Below are 14,871 nucleotides of genomic sequence, written 5' to 3'. Positions count from 1 at the left end.
CATTTTTTTTCTTAATGCCAATATGCATATCGTGTGTTTAAAAGCAAAAGGTCATATATGCAAAAAATGGTTTTCCCCGGCAAAAGGTCGTATCCGCCAGCATATACAACTTTTTGCTTTTAGGAAACCGATCAAAGTGACCCCAAAAAATTAAAATTTCAATATCTCGAGTTTAGTTATCAATGGAGAAACGACCTTTTACTTTTGATGAAGTTAGAAAAATGTCTCACCTGAAGCGAAAAGGTCGTATATCCAATTTTATATTTTTATTTATTTTATTTTTAACGAAATTTGTTGCAAGTTCGAGAACTTGTAACTGGCCATCGCCCGAGGGCCTTCAGCCAAGACCAATTTTATATTTTGTTTGCACTTTGATATTTCCATCTTTTTGAAAAAGTTTCCTCCAATTTTACACATTTCTCATTACAGAAATTAGAATATCCTCCTAGTCATTGAGAGAATGAGGAATATAATTTCTTTATCCGTCGAATAATCATGCGCTCATGAATTCAAGATTGTTGATCATAGTCTGAAGAACTTTCAAATTCCCTCGAAACATGGTTCAGCATACACAGATAGAAAACGGGGATTGGCTTTAGAAAAAAGTTTCTAAATTCTAGAAACCGCGGTTTCTAACGTTCAGTTTTCTAAAATCTAGAAGTTTTTTCTAAGTTTTAGAAAAAAATGGTTTAAAATTAATTCCCATTTCGATCATTAATTGTAAACGATTTTTTTCTAGCTCCGTTACTAAATATACTTGATTTTAGAAAACAAAATTTCTAAAATGTAGAGAACTTCTTTCATTCTTGCAGGGGCATTTTGCAGGGAGGGGGAGGAGGGATTGTGAATTGAGAATTGACAACCAAAAAAATTGAGTCAGTGAGTTTCCAAGAATATCTCCAAAACTAAGGGAGATGGCGAATTTTTGCGAAAATTGTCGGGTGGCGAGATGGGGACAGGGGGGTGGTGTGCATTAAGAATTGACAACCATGCGCAGAAACAATGAGTCGGTGAGTTTTTTAAAAATATCTCCAAAACTAACGGAGATAGCGAATTTTTACTGAATTTGGAAGAGAGGGAGGTTTTATGGAATTCTCGATGTACGCCCCCCCCCTTCCGCAATTTTTCAGTAAGAATTCGCTATCTCTCTTACTTTCGAAGATATCTTTGAAAAACTCACCGATTCAATTTTTTTGGTTGTGAATTCTCAATGCACAACCACCACCCCTGCCGTCTTTTCAAAATCCCCCCTCCTCACATCTGAAATTCCCGATATTTGGGGACCCCTCCCTATGTATGCGGCACTTAAGCCCTTTAAATACCTCGGTCGTAATTTTTTAGTTCAATCTGAAAATTTTCTAAAATTAAGAAAAATTCAGCATTGCTTTTAGAAAATTTTTGTTCTTAAAAACAATTTCCAAAATCCTTAGTTTTTCTTATCCCATCAAGGATAAAGCTTAAGAATTGGAGTTTCGAAAATCGAGAAACTAGTTTCTAAAGCTAATCCACTTTTGTTTCTCTGTGCTTTACCTGCCTCTCCCATTTAACCCTCGAGAGTACACGGGATTCTTCCGATCACTGCCCTGATGGACCCTTAAAAATAAAGATCGCTTCAGTTCCCTAATTTAGATTTTTTTTTTAGATTCGTTCTTTTGTTACGAATACGTAATACACAAGCGTATCTTCAAAGAGGTATACAAGGGGTGATTAGTGCACAAAAAATGTTTAGAAAATAGAAACATTTTGAGAGTTTTCATAATGTTCCGAAATATACGAATCTGGATTCAAAATGGAGATACGCTGTTCACACAAATGGTGTTATTAAGTTGCCGATATAATTATTTGACCATAATCAACGATACGGATAACTTCAGATGACATCGACTGGAATATTGAAGGTATAACTTGGCCACGGAACTGCAAATAAAAAAATCCCAAATTTTGTCTTTACGACCTTTTGCTTTTAGGTCAGTCTCGATTTCTGAGGACAGAAATTAAAGGCAAAAGGTCATACATGNTCGACTGGAATATTGAAGCTATAACTTGGCCACGGAACTGCAAATAAAAAAATCCCAAATTTTGTCTTTACGACCTTTTGCTTTGAGGTCAGTCTCGATTTCTGAGGACAGAAATTAAAGGCAAAAGGTCATTGATGGTAACAAAAATTAAAACATTTGTCATTACGACTTTTTGCTTTTAAGGAATTTTTCATTTCTGGGGACATAAGTTAAAGGCAAAAGGTCGTATATGCAGCTCATCATTAATCTGAAAATGTAGGTATTATAATAAGTTTCTCCAGTATTTTCACGAATAAGTGTAGAAAAAATGAGTGGAGATACGACCTTCTCGCTTTAAGAAACTCGGAAAGTAGCTTTTTGGCGTTTACGACCTTTTGCTTTTAGACACGCGATATGAATGTTACAATACGCACAGGGCTCCCATCGAAACCGTCTGCCGCCAAGCTCAACTCTTGACGTTTGAGTCATATCAACCCCATAAAATGATGTCCCCCCACCGTGCCAGTGGCCACTGAGAAAAGGGAGCCGGTAGAGTTTTAATCACGCAGGCAGTGGGATCCAGAGGGCTCGTGGGAGTGTTTTATTGAAAATACACATAGATAAAGCGCCCAAGAGCTGAGAAAGAAAGAGAGTCTAAAGAAAGAAAGAGAGAGTCTAAATCTATTGGTATTGCATCGCATTATAGTGTCTAAACAATTTTAAGCTTGGTCTATAAGTGTTCTGCAACTCGTCGAATTTGTCGTCCAACGAAATGTAGCCTCCTCCTGAAGTTGTTATAATAAATAGGGGGTTGATTACATCAACTTATGAATATTGACATATGTTATCCATTCAAGCTGATTCATAACAGACAAGATGATGCTGATTGTTTGATTTTCGATGTGAATGAATCGAAAAAAGTCCGATAGTGAGGAAAAAATCCATTCGAGTGAAGCTTCTATTCGAAGTTGTCATTGTGAAAGACAAGTCTTGCCGCCAGTGGTACGTTGCACGTGTACTAAAGTGGCGCAAAGCCCTGGCCCGTCAATACATCATTAATTGTGCTGCCCCAATACAGCTAAGCACTAATGGCACTTTAAAGGCAAATGCGCTAGAAAAGCAATCAACGATCGGGCCAGTTAATTTCACGGGTATTTCACGCATCTCACTCGACAATGGTGCAAACCCAATAGTTGGGGATTTATTTGACCAGCCGTCTGGAGGTTTAAACAAGACCCCTTCAGTAATGGTAACTGATTTCTCATATTTGGATTCATAACAGGATATACAAACTCTATCATCACATACGAATTATCGATTAATCGCAGACAGATAAATTGGACTACTGGCTCATTTGTTCTACTTTCAGTGAAACTGTGGCTGTCAAATGCATACGATAGTTGATGATTTTTATAGAGCAATAGATTAATAGTTCCATCTCCAATTTTTGCGACGCCAACCTGGGCACTGTAGCTGTTACTCACATCCAGTGCACACATCATTGTCCCACGTTGACAATTTCAACGTAGGACCATCCCTTCCCCCCTCCTCTTCCATTCTCGAGCCCGTCCAGGCAATTCAAGTTCCCAGTGTGAATGTTGTCAGCCAATTTTCTCGGCCAGTGCCTCCAAATGATTTCCATCTACCCTACAGATTCGCGGGGGCGAAGGCCCCATCGCTTGGTACACTCGGGTAAATATCCCCCTGGAAATCCTCTCTGTCTCTCTCGTTCCACTCCTCCCCCCTTCCCCTTTCAGCTCGCGGGTATGCTATTCCTAGTCCCTTCAACACCTAAAATCCACCCATGGCTGGCCACAACTGTGATTATAATTCGCAGGCCTTCCCTGGGCTGTGTGGGTGTATGCCATATCGCTGTACTCGACGGATTTCTCACACAGTCGTATACGACAGCCAGCCCAACAGAGGCGTATCAAACGACAGTGTTCTTGCTGATGGCGTTGCGGTTGTGTGCGACACTGTGGAAGGGGGCGTATGGGGCGCGCACAGGCCGTTGTAAAGGATTATGCACGCGGATTTAACTGATGAATCACATTGTCGTCTTGATTCGCGGTGGCGTTAATTTTCCAGGGGCCTGGACCACCATCATCATTTCCAACTACCATCAAGAGGTAGGAGATCTTGATGAAGAGAATAGAGGGGGATCTTCCGCTCGTTGCCTCCTCGACGGCTACGTGAATTTTGCGGATTAGAGTCATGGACAGCCGGGGATTAGCATGCTCCATTGAAAAAGAGTGTAAATCAATCAACACCCAGCATTTCGAGTGCATCAGGATTTTAGAGCGTATTTATATAGAAAATTACATTTGACATTTTGAGTAGAAATTGGTAAAATATTTGACGACAATCAATTTTACTGGTGGAGAAATAATTGAAATTTTACACTGGGAGAAAAAAAGTCTCTCTAAACGCAAAAAAATTCTTGGCACAAACCTCCCTCCAAAGATTGAAGCAAATCGGTCCATTTTTGTGACAAGAATGGACAGTTTTCCGAACAACTCATTCGAGTTTATACCTCAATCAAAGATCAAGATTGTACAAATTTATTAAGTTATAAAATTTTTACATTTTTTTTGTCTTGATCGGTGATTGTAGCAAATTTGAATGAATTATTGGAAAAATAATGCATTCTTACCGTATGGAAAAACTATATTACCGGTGGTAATATCTAAATTATATGTAACATATATGAGATATATCTCGGATATATTTTTGGAAGAAAAGCAATATCCGAAATATATGCGAGATGTAAGCTTGCGGATATATCTTGGATATTGCATAGGTTGCCGCAGATATAAGGGACATATTTGAGATATATCTTTGAACATATATTTTTTCTACGCAGGTTGTTACAACAATGATGCAACTTACTCAATCCTTTAAGCTTTTCTCGACATGTAATCGAAGGAAAGATTGTGACAAAAATGGACTCGATCGTAGGAATTCGTTTTTTTTACAGTGCACGGACATTTTTTTACTAATTTTGCAAAAAGCGATATTAAATTCACTTTAAGGTGAAAAAATCCCGTAATTTCAAAACTCACTGAACATTCAATCAAATACCAAGTTCCTTTGCAGCAGCACGACCAGAATTCTCGAATGTATTATTTGAAATCTGAATGAAAACATGAATATTCAGTACCAGAATACGCTGAATTATCGATTAATTGAGAATTTAATTAAAAAATTGTGAATGTTCAATGACCAAATTCCTCGAAATTTCAGTAAAACTGGGCACATGATGAAAAGTTACAAGTGTACCGGAAATTTCATTCAAAAATTTATAATATTATAGTATTAGATGCAATTTCAATTAATTTTAATCGTGGAAAATCACACTCAGAAAAATGTTTCATTTGATTCAAATAAATCAGTTTATTTAAATGGTACCAAATAAAGTTTTTTTTAAATGAAATAAATGGTTTTTCACTATTAATAAATCTTTATTTGAACCAGATAAATTCTTTATTTATTCCAAATAAACCGCTTTCTTATATTGAGAAAATTTATTTATTCGAATTAAATAAATTGTTTCTTTGTACTAAATAAATATTCATCTCATACTAAAATTTTATTATCGCTTTGAATTGGTAATAAAATCGATAAAGATTGAACGCAAAACATGCAATAATTATTAGGGGCTGTACATACATCACGTGAGATGCTTATGGAGAGCGGGAGGGGGGGGAGAAATTTCTGTTCCATGGTTTCACTATCAGGGAGACGATTGTGAAAGAAGGTCGTATATACTCGAGTGAAAATTGTGATCAAAAACTGGATCAGAATGATTCTAGAGAGCTCAAATCGTTCAGACTTCGCGTTTCCTGGATTAGGTTCATACGACCTTTTTCCATCTAGCGCATAAATTTTGTTGAAACACAATTTCGCAATTCTTCTACAAAAAACATGAAAATGCGATTTTCTTAAAATAAGAAAACTATTTATTTGAACTAAATAAATTTTTTTTTTAAATTTATTAAAAATTGTATTTAGAATAACTAAATTGTTTGTTTAATATAAGTAAATCCTTCTTGTTGCAACAAGTAAACGAGTTTATTCATTTGTAATAAAAATATTTTTGAAATAAATTTAAAAAATTCAGATCATGATTTCTATTTGATTAAAAAAAGAAACATTTTTCTGAGTGCAGGTTTTTTTTAAAGAATTCGATTGGAATTTTATGCGGTGATGAAAACACTTGGAATTTGTAATCTTCTTTTGATTTTTTATTTAAATTCCCGACCGATGATTCCATTAATGTGGATTTATCGATTGATCCCCTCTGGGGTTGTCAAAACACAAAGAATAATCAATTTGTATTGACAATTTCCATTGCTATTCCCGCAACAATGGACTAAACTCTTGCATTCAATAATTTTCCGGGCGATTTGCCGCAACCTCATCACACTGTCAGCTCTCAATACGAGGCCATTACGAGAAGAATGGGGGATTCATTTCGGGAAATGTTTGTAGGAGGGAGGAGAGTGAAACCGAGGGTGTTTTTGTGGTGCAGAAAAGTAAACCCACAAGAATTAGCCACCTTCAATTCGAACAGACCGCGTATACTGGGCTTATTAATTTCACCAATAGCAATTTGAAGGAAGGGTGGAGGGCACAGATGGTGCGTCACAAGTCAATATTATGCTTTGTCCCGCAATTCGACCCATTCCCCTGAAGGATAATCGGTTACTGTAGGTACATATAGGCAAATTGTATGTATATGCCTTGCGGATTTCTTTTATTTAATTATTCTGTCATATGCGGCATGAAAATTATGAAGAATTTTTTCAACAAATAATTTTTCATATATGTCGGAGCGATTCAAATACATAAAGAAACGATTGTAATTTTTAACTTCCCGATAGGAAGTTCTTGGTTTCACCCCGGAAATGAAAAATCATAAGTTCATCAAATGTCGCTGGTTCATGACGAGTAGAAGCTCCCCAGATGGTTTTAAGAAAAGTGTATGCGTGTGTGTATGTGTATGTAGCCACTTTTTTTCGTTAACGCCCCTGGGCGAACGCGTAGTGCGATCGGCATGAAGGGGGTCGCGATCAATAGGCATTCACTTGCTTAAGACTGGACTAGGTTGGGAGCGAAACCCCCCCCAACCCTTTTTAAGTTTTTCAAAAAAAATAGTGTCAAAATTAAAATACGGGAAATTGGAATTTGTAAGAACTGAAATGTTTCGTAAAAAATTTCCGAATTTCCAATTTCAAATTTCAACTCACATCGGGAAGTTATACATGCGTCCCTTAAAGGGGCACATGAAACTAATTTCTAATTTCAATTTTTTTTTATATTAGATGATGGAAGCTATTCTGCATAAATATGGTATTGAAAGTTGGATCACGTGTGATATTTTGGTACCCACAGGTTATAGAATATGAAATGGGTGTTACATTGAGATGGACAGCAAAAGATGAAAACGAATGAGAAGCCTCCAGTATACCTTTCCCCCAGCAGTCAACGCACGATTGTGGTCCATGCGAAGGTGGTGAATACGAGGAGGTAAGAGGGTGTTGCAGAGATGAAACCGATGCAGGAGGGAAGTGAGAGGAGCGCTGGAGAAAAGGCGAGGCGAGAGGAGGAGGAGAATCGCTGAGAGTGGAGTGTGCCCCCTCTTCTACTCCCGACCGTTGACTCAAACGCCCGCGATATCTCGACCAATCGAATCACACCGCCGGCTCCGCCTTTTATCATTATTTTACTTGTTTTACCTTTACTTCACCCTCATTGGATGACATCCACGGGCGCCCCCCTGGTGTCGCTGAAAAAATAATAAAAAAGGATGTAAATCCTTGGCACACCCGTGCCCCTTTTCACCTCTCGTTCCCTTTGAGGACTCCCTACGCACTGTCTCTCTCAGATTCTTGAGGATAAGCCATCACACCTCTCGGTCCTTCACCGATCTGCCCAGTGTGGATACAAGTGGACTCTAGACGACATTCAGCACTTATCCTACTCGCATTATCCGCAGACTCCTTGAGAGACCATTCGCTTCTAAGATCCCAACGCCGGAGATTATTCCATCTTCTGGAACACTTGAAGATAAAGGTCAAAAGTAATATTATCGTCAGGTGTAAATAACTATATCAATTGAGAATAATTTATCACAACATTGTCTTCAGGGATGCTGGAGAGAAAAATCATTGCATCTTATTTTAAAAAGATTTTCCTCCGTCTGATGTTGATAGTTATTGATGCGATATTCGTATGGGAAGTGGTGCCTGCACCGCTCAACAATGGAATAACGATCATTTTTTTATCCCAAACCATGATTTCAAAGAAAAATTATAGTCGCATAGCATTCCTTGACCATTCAGCTACATATTTGGAAGTCTTGGATCCTCGATTTTGTTTCAATTCCGATAAATTATCAAAAAATGAAGATAAGAGCTGAGTGAGCGGTACTGGCCGCATGTAGCTACCCAAGTGGAAATTCCAGTCAGGTCTTAATCAAGTTTGGATCGGGTTAGACCTGACCACTGATCAAGTATTGACCAAGTTAACGGATCCGGTCGTGATCAGACATATTACGGATTACAGACATATAATGGATCCGAACTTGATCAAGTCAGCTGTATGAAAACCGGATGACTTGTTTGTCAGTATTAATAACAATTATCAATGATAATTAATTCAAAACAAAAGATAATTCAAATCTTTCACCGTAGGCCGCCTCTCTTAATGAATCGCTACTGTTATTACCTCTGAAAAAGCTTATTATTTTTTTACTGATGCTGGGGATCGAACAGGGGACCCTATGATTGTTAATCCTATGCCCTAACCACTACGCTATCGCGCTATTACTATTGAGTAAACTGTACATTGCCTATATGATTTGTATCGGGGTATTCGTTGAATTTACGATTATTCCTGATCTCGCGGATATGCGTGTGTATTCTCAGAGATAAAATATGTTCAATTAAATTTTTATTTATTTCATTAATGAATAATACTAATAATGATAATAACAATAACTGTAATAAATAAATAGACATTTGGTGATTTTTTTTTTCAAGATCCTTCGCGTGTAAGTTTGATACTCCTCTAATACGTATTTACGGCATCATCATCCCTCCCTTCTGTACATTTGAGAAGGGCTGGCTGTTAATTAAATTGATTAATTGAATTAAATTCATTAAATCAAATTAATTTAATTTAATTTATTTTAATTATAGTATAATGATTCTTTTTAAAGATTGAAAATAATTATTGATAATGGTTGATAAAACTTAATTTGAATAGTATAATAATAGTTAATTAAATTATCCGAAAAACTTATTAAAATTAATGTCAGGTGGACCGGATCTGAATTTGATCATTTTCCCTTCAATTGACCCCGTTCAAATGCCGATCAAAGACATCAAATCCGAATTTGATCAAATTGGAGTCAGGCAGCCGACCTCAGGGTGAGATCGTGCCTACCTGATCAGAACTTGATCTGAATCATCCTGCAGTGTTTCGGATTGATTCAGTGGATCAAAACTTGGTCAGGTTCTCATCAGGCATCATCTGATCACATCTACCCGATCAGAACTTGATCTGAACCCGCCTGTAATTTTTCGGATCCGATCTGCTGGATCAGAACATGGTCAGGTTCTCATCAGGCATTATCTGATCATGTCTACCCGATCAGAACTTGATCTGAACCCGCCTGTAATTTTTCGGATCCGATCTGCTGGATCAGAACTTGGTCAGGTTCTCATCAGGAATCACCGGATCAGTCGAACCTTACAAAAACCTAATCAAGTTCTGATCGTGTTTCAGGTGGGCCTGAAGCAATTTCCACTCGGGTAATACCGCTCAGTCTGATTCCTATATCCCTCAGGATAGTTAACCTCTAGTCAATGGCTGTCAAAAGAAAAAAATTTCCGATGCTAGATAATTCAAAGACATGAATGGAATTCAGATTTTATCTAATAAATTTAAACGCATAAGAACAAACTGGTATTGTGTAAATGTGAGGATGGTACTTCAACCATTATTCCATGTTTTTGATGGAATAATTATAAAATGTAACGGCTCTATTTCGTTTAAGCATTTTATTCTCTTTTAGAACAAGTATACATTTGGATATTTATTCGTTGCAACCATCCGAACGAGTCATCTACCCTCTGTATTGACGGCTTATATATAGAGCTTTTCTTGACATGTTTTTTTTCTAACTTATCCGAGTGTGGTTCTTTGAAACGACTTTCATTGTTTTCAATTTCGACGTGTTTCTTGGGAATTGAAATTTCAATAAAATAATTTAACCCTATCAGGCAAGCTGGAGGGGGGGGGGGCAGTGAGGGGTTAGAGGTTATTTCAGTCCTTAAGAAACACGTCAAAATCCGAAACAAATAAATTCGTTTCGAAGAAACACACCCAGACAAGTTGGAAAAAAATCGCGCCAAGAAAAACGCTAATAAAGTGTCACAGCCATTCTTATTCTTAAATTCTTTTTTCATAATATGAATGTATCTCTGAAAATTGATTTTCATAAGAGGAGTCACTAATCCTGTTATACTTGCGGGATTTTTTCTGACCATAAAAATTGCGTACATGAGCTGTCAGGCACTCAGTGGTATTGGCCTCAAACCGAGCGATATTAGCCACACTAGCTGAGCGGTATTGGCGACATCGTCCGCATTTGAGAAAACATTTTCTAATTATTAATTAAAAGATGAAAAAAAGGAGATTTCGGTGTCAAATGATGTGAAAAGGAATTATATAGCGATTGATCATAATTTTATCTGGCGATAATGCTATTATCATAGTGAAAAACTTTACGTAGTGATACAGAAAAATTACATCGTAAAGTTCTGAAAATCCTGGAATGCTATATTTGTTATTTAAAGGGGTGAAAAATCGAAAAATTTTATGAGAATTACATACTGATAGAGTTCTCAGATTGAGTACGAAACAGTGTGGAAAAAGTAAGTGATTGTGGAGAAAATCAGGTGAGCGGTATTGGCTGCTGAGCGGTACAGTGCATTGCCTCCAGAGGATTAATATTTGATCGGGAGGAATAAAAAGAAACGATTATTGAAAATAGAATGATTTTTTCTTTTCACATTCCTTGAGATAGCGATAAATTCGATGGCATCAGCTCCCGAATCTCTTTAGGCCCCCGAAATAATGTAAAGTTACATGTACCAAAGAAAGAGCAAACCATACCGACACATCGCTGGCTTGATCTGGGGCATTGTATTGTATTGTATGTATATCGCGTGGGCGGCTAGGGGCCTTAAACCGTCGGAAAAGGGGGCAGAAAAGGTGAACAAGCGTAAGACAATGTAAAGCTGGCACGGGGCAGTCTGAGATGTAACCTATGCTTGTGTCCTTTCAGATACCAAACAGCAGTCGAAGTTATTTTTTTTATCTTTGTTGTGGGTACCAGAAAGGGTGCCGATGGCAATGGCACGGGAATATGCAAAAGGTATGTATAAGCACGTGGGTTCTGAGATGGGAAAGATTACAGCGGTCATGTCGATATCACACAGATAGGGGAGCCCTCTTTACGCAAGTTGATGTTTTTTAGTTAATTTGATTGTGTTCTTGAATCAGGGAGAATATATTAATTCTTTATTGGATTGGCATAGTGTCCGTAGTGGGTTAATCGCCTTCTTCATGAGTGGGGAGATATCAGGGAGGTAATGGTACAAAAAATATGGACCCCTGGTGTTGCGGACTTCTGTGGAAAGAGAACACTTCTAAAAGGCATGAGGAATTCACATCAAAGTGTCGTGGGAAGAATGATATAAATCTTTGTTTTCCTGTGTAATACATATGCTGGGCAGCTTTCGAATTCAGTAGCTCAATAGCTAAGCAATACATTGTTGGAGAATTACTTCTGCAATTTCAAGCGGAAATTGATGAAATTTTCAACAAAGAATCGTTTATATGACACTTTTCTATGTTGTCATTAACATGATCGTAAATTCCTACACGGAGAAAAAAGTAGGAGAAACATTACCGAACATGTCAAGTAATCGTAGAGTGAACTCGATTTTCAGTATTTTTTCACCCTATATCGGGGAAAAAGCGCGGGACGAATAGTGAATTTTTCTCGTTTGGTCCGGGAAATTTGACTGAACATGAGGGTAATTTGTGTAAAACTTACTCTGCATTCCATCAAAAATTATCCTAGTGATCGTGAACTGTTCAATATTGCGTATCATTTTTCTGTAACGGAGAATGATTTCTTATCGAACGCGTTCGGTAAAATTTTATTTCCATTTGTCCCCCCGACTCTCGGATTCTGGCAAGAAAAAAAAAACTCTATTGGGGTATGGGAAATTTTACTGTGCAGGAGAATAATTTTTGCATCCATAGATGTGTCTTTCTTACCAAATGAATCGTATAATATTGGCCGCAAACAGGTATTTTTTCAAAAATTACTCGTCCCTGTACAGTAAAATTTCCCAAACGGTGGGGTGTTTTTTTTTTCATTTAAGAACTATAAGGTTATTATTTTTGGAATTCAAACGTTCTGAATTCCCAATTTTCTTAAAATAAGACAGCATATTTCTTAATTTCAGTACAATTATACTAGTTTTGAGTGATTGACATTATCGAAGTCTTTTCTCTGATAAAAAAAAAGGAATAATTTTTTTTACTTATTTGGAAACTAGAAACGTCGTCTCTTTGTGTACAACGAGGATGCTGGTTATTTTATAAGAGATAAATAATAAAATATCGATATGAACATTATCAAGGCTGTCAGGGATGAGATGATTGAATTGGAAGATGGAACTGATTCAGTCCATTAAGTGTCGCCTTTAAATTATAGAACTTATATAGCTTAATATAAGAATTGCGGTATGATATGGACATCAACGGCAACGAAAATTCACTAGAGTTCGAAATCTGAAAGCTACAATTCACTTTGGCCTGAAAAGAAAAAAAAGAAAACTTCAATCAAGTAAACACTTCGGCAATTGATTTGCCTTATCAATCATCCTTAATCAGTGGTTGAACCCGTTGGATCAATATTTATACAGCTTTCCCTGTCTGATTTCCGTAATTTCCGTGAGCTGTCCACAAAAAATGTTCATTAAAAAAATATTCAAATGCTGTGTATAACAATTATTACCTCGTCATAACCCTTATCGTCGATGCTATTGTGCATTTTCAACTATTGCACTCGATTGCGGTCAAGTTTGCTTGTGGAGCGATAAGCCGAGGATAGTGTGCCCCTGGTGGCTTGTAGCTATTTACAACTCATCGCAGTACGTCAAAAACAGATGGATTTATGTAATCAATTCAATCAATGTGACTGATTAATCATTTCTCTAATTTGATTCTATCAATATTTATGTTCTGGAGCCACTCAGTGAATCGTGCGACAATTTGCTTGATTTTAATGATGAAATTCCTAAATCCGATATTATTTTTATTTTTAATCAGTATGAGTCAATCAGTAATCAGTGGAAAACTTGAGGATGTAATGGAGAAACGTGAGTATTAAAATTAATTAGAATTATTTCCAACTAATTTGACTAATCTATTCATTTATTCAATAATTACAGTCAATATTACTGAGCCAGTTTTCCCGATTCCCAATTGCCCTAAATTCTGTGACGACTATTGCGATTATTTGGCGGACCTTGAGGGTAAATGCAGTGGTAATACGTGTGAATGCAGCTAAGTGAAATCCCTGTAGCATTAAATTGTCATCCTATCAATATTTATGGATGTGAAAGTCAATGGTGAGAATAAATAAATCACGTAATTCGATAGTATTACATCAATTAGTTGTTCAATAATTCTTTAATTTACGTTTCCTCCCTACGATCGTTGCGGTTTTATAGGTGTCCCGCTTCATCAGCCTTTATACCTGTCCTAATACTCATCTCTTCATATATTGCAGGATCCTATTTTGTTTATCTGTAACTCTGTCTAGATGGGTCCAGCAGTAGGTCTCTAGATTCTCTAACAGCAGTTTTTGCACACGAAGAGGTAGCGCTAAGCGGACACCTATCCAACTACACGGAGAAAAACTTTATATTGGGGTAAAAATTCGAAAAAATAGTGAATTATTTTCCACTCACTTAAAAAAATTCACTAAGCGTGAGGGTAATTCGTGCCGAGACTGTAAAATTTCCCATTTATACAAAATTATCCCATTAATGTGAATGATTGCTCAATATTGTGTAATCATTCCTATATGTGAAGGAATTTTTCTAGACTGGCGCCTAAAAAAGGTCATTTTCAAATTTGCGTTTTCCAGGCCCTGCGCCTGGAAAAATGTTGTTCAAGCCACGCCGTGGAAAACATATCATCCTCACCCACGTACTTGTCATCCTCGCCTTGGGCTCGGATGTCAATCTTGTGCGTGGGGGCGGATTGATCTGTTTTCCACGGCTAGGCTTGAAATGTACTATTTCTGTGAAAGAAAATTATATTTTTTACCAAACGCGATATGGTAAAATTTTGCTTCGTCCGTATCTATGTCCTTCACATCCAAGCCAGAAAAAAAATACCCTACAGTTTGGGAAAATTCATTGATGTGTTTTTTAGATGTTTTTTTTATCTAACGAATATTAAGATATCCTTCGCAAAAAGTTTTTTTTATTGAACTACAATTTTGCTATACGATTATCTTCCGTATAGTGAAATTTGCCACGATTTTCTAGTAACTTTTATTTAACTCTTCTCCGTGTACTCACCAGACTACCCGAGTGGAAATTCCGGTCAGGACTTGATCAAGTTTGGATCAGGTTAGACCTTACCACTGATCAGGTATTGATCAAGTTGACGGATCCGGTCTTGATCAGACATGTTACGCCTCTGACCAATCCGGATTTGATCAGGACGAATGGATCTGAACTTGGTCAAGTCAACTGTATGAAAACCGGATGAGCTG

At 37.2% G+C, this 14,871-nt stretch overlaps 1 long non-coding RNA gene across 1 annotated transcript; it reads left to right on the top strand.

Moving 5' to 3' along the window:
• Positions 1–13,183: 13,183 nt before the first annotated feature.
• LOC107037585 lies at positions 13,184–13,756 on the top strand. The gene is made up of 2 exons (XR_001460853.1): positions 13,184–13,462; positions 13,535–13,756. It is a non-coding gene; the product is annotated as an uncharacterized LOC107037585 (long non-coding RNA).
• Positions 13,757–14,871: the final 1,115 nt, after the last annotated feature.

Source organism: Diachasma alloeum, unplaced genomic scaffold, assembly GCF_001412515.2.
Source record: "Diachasma alloeum isolate Michigan unplaced genomic scaffold, Dall2.0 Dall_scaffold_00256, whole genome shotgun sequence".
NCBI lineage: Eukaryota > Metazoa > Arthropoda > Insecta > Hymenoptera > Braconidae > Diachasma > Diachasma alloeum.
Note: the sequence above shows the minus strand (reverse complement) of the source record. Positions and strands in the feature narration are given on the sequence as shown.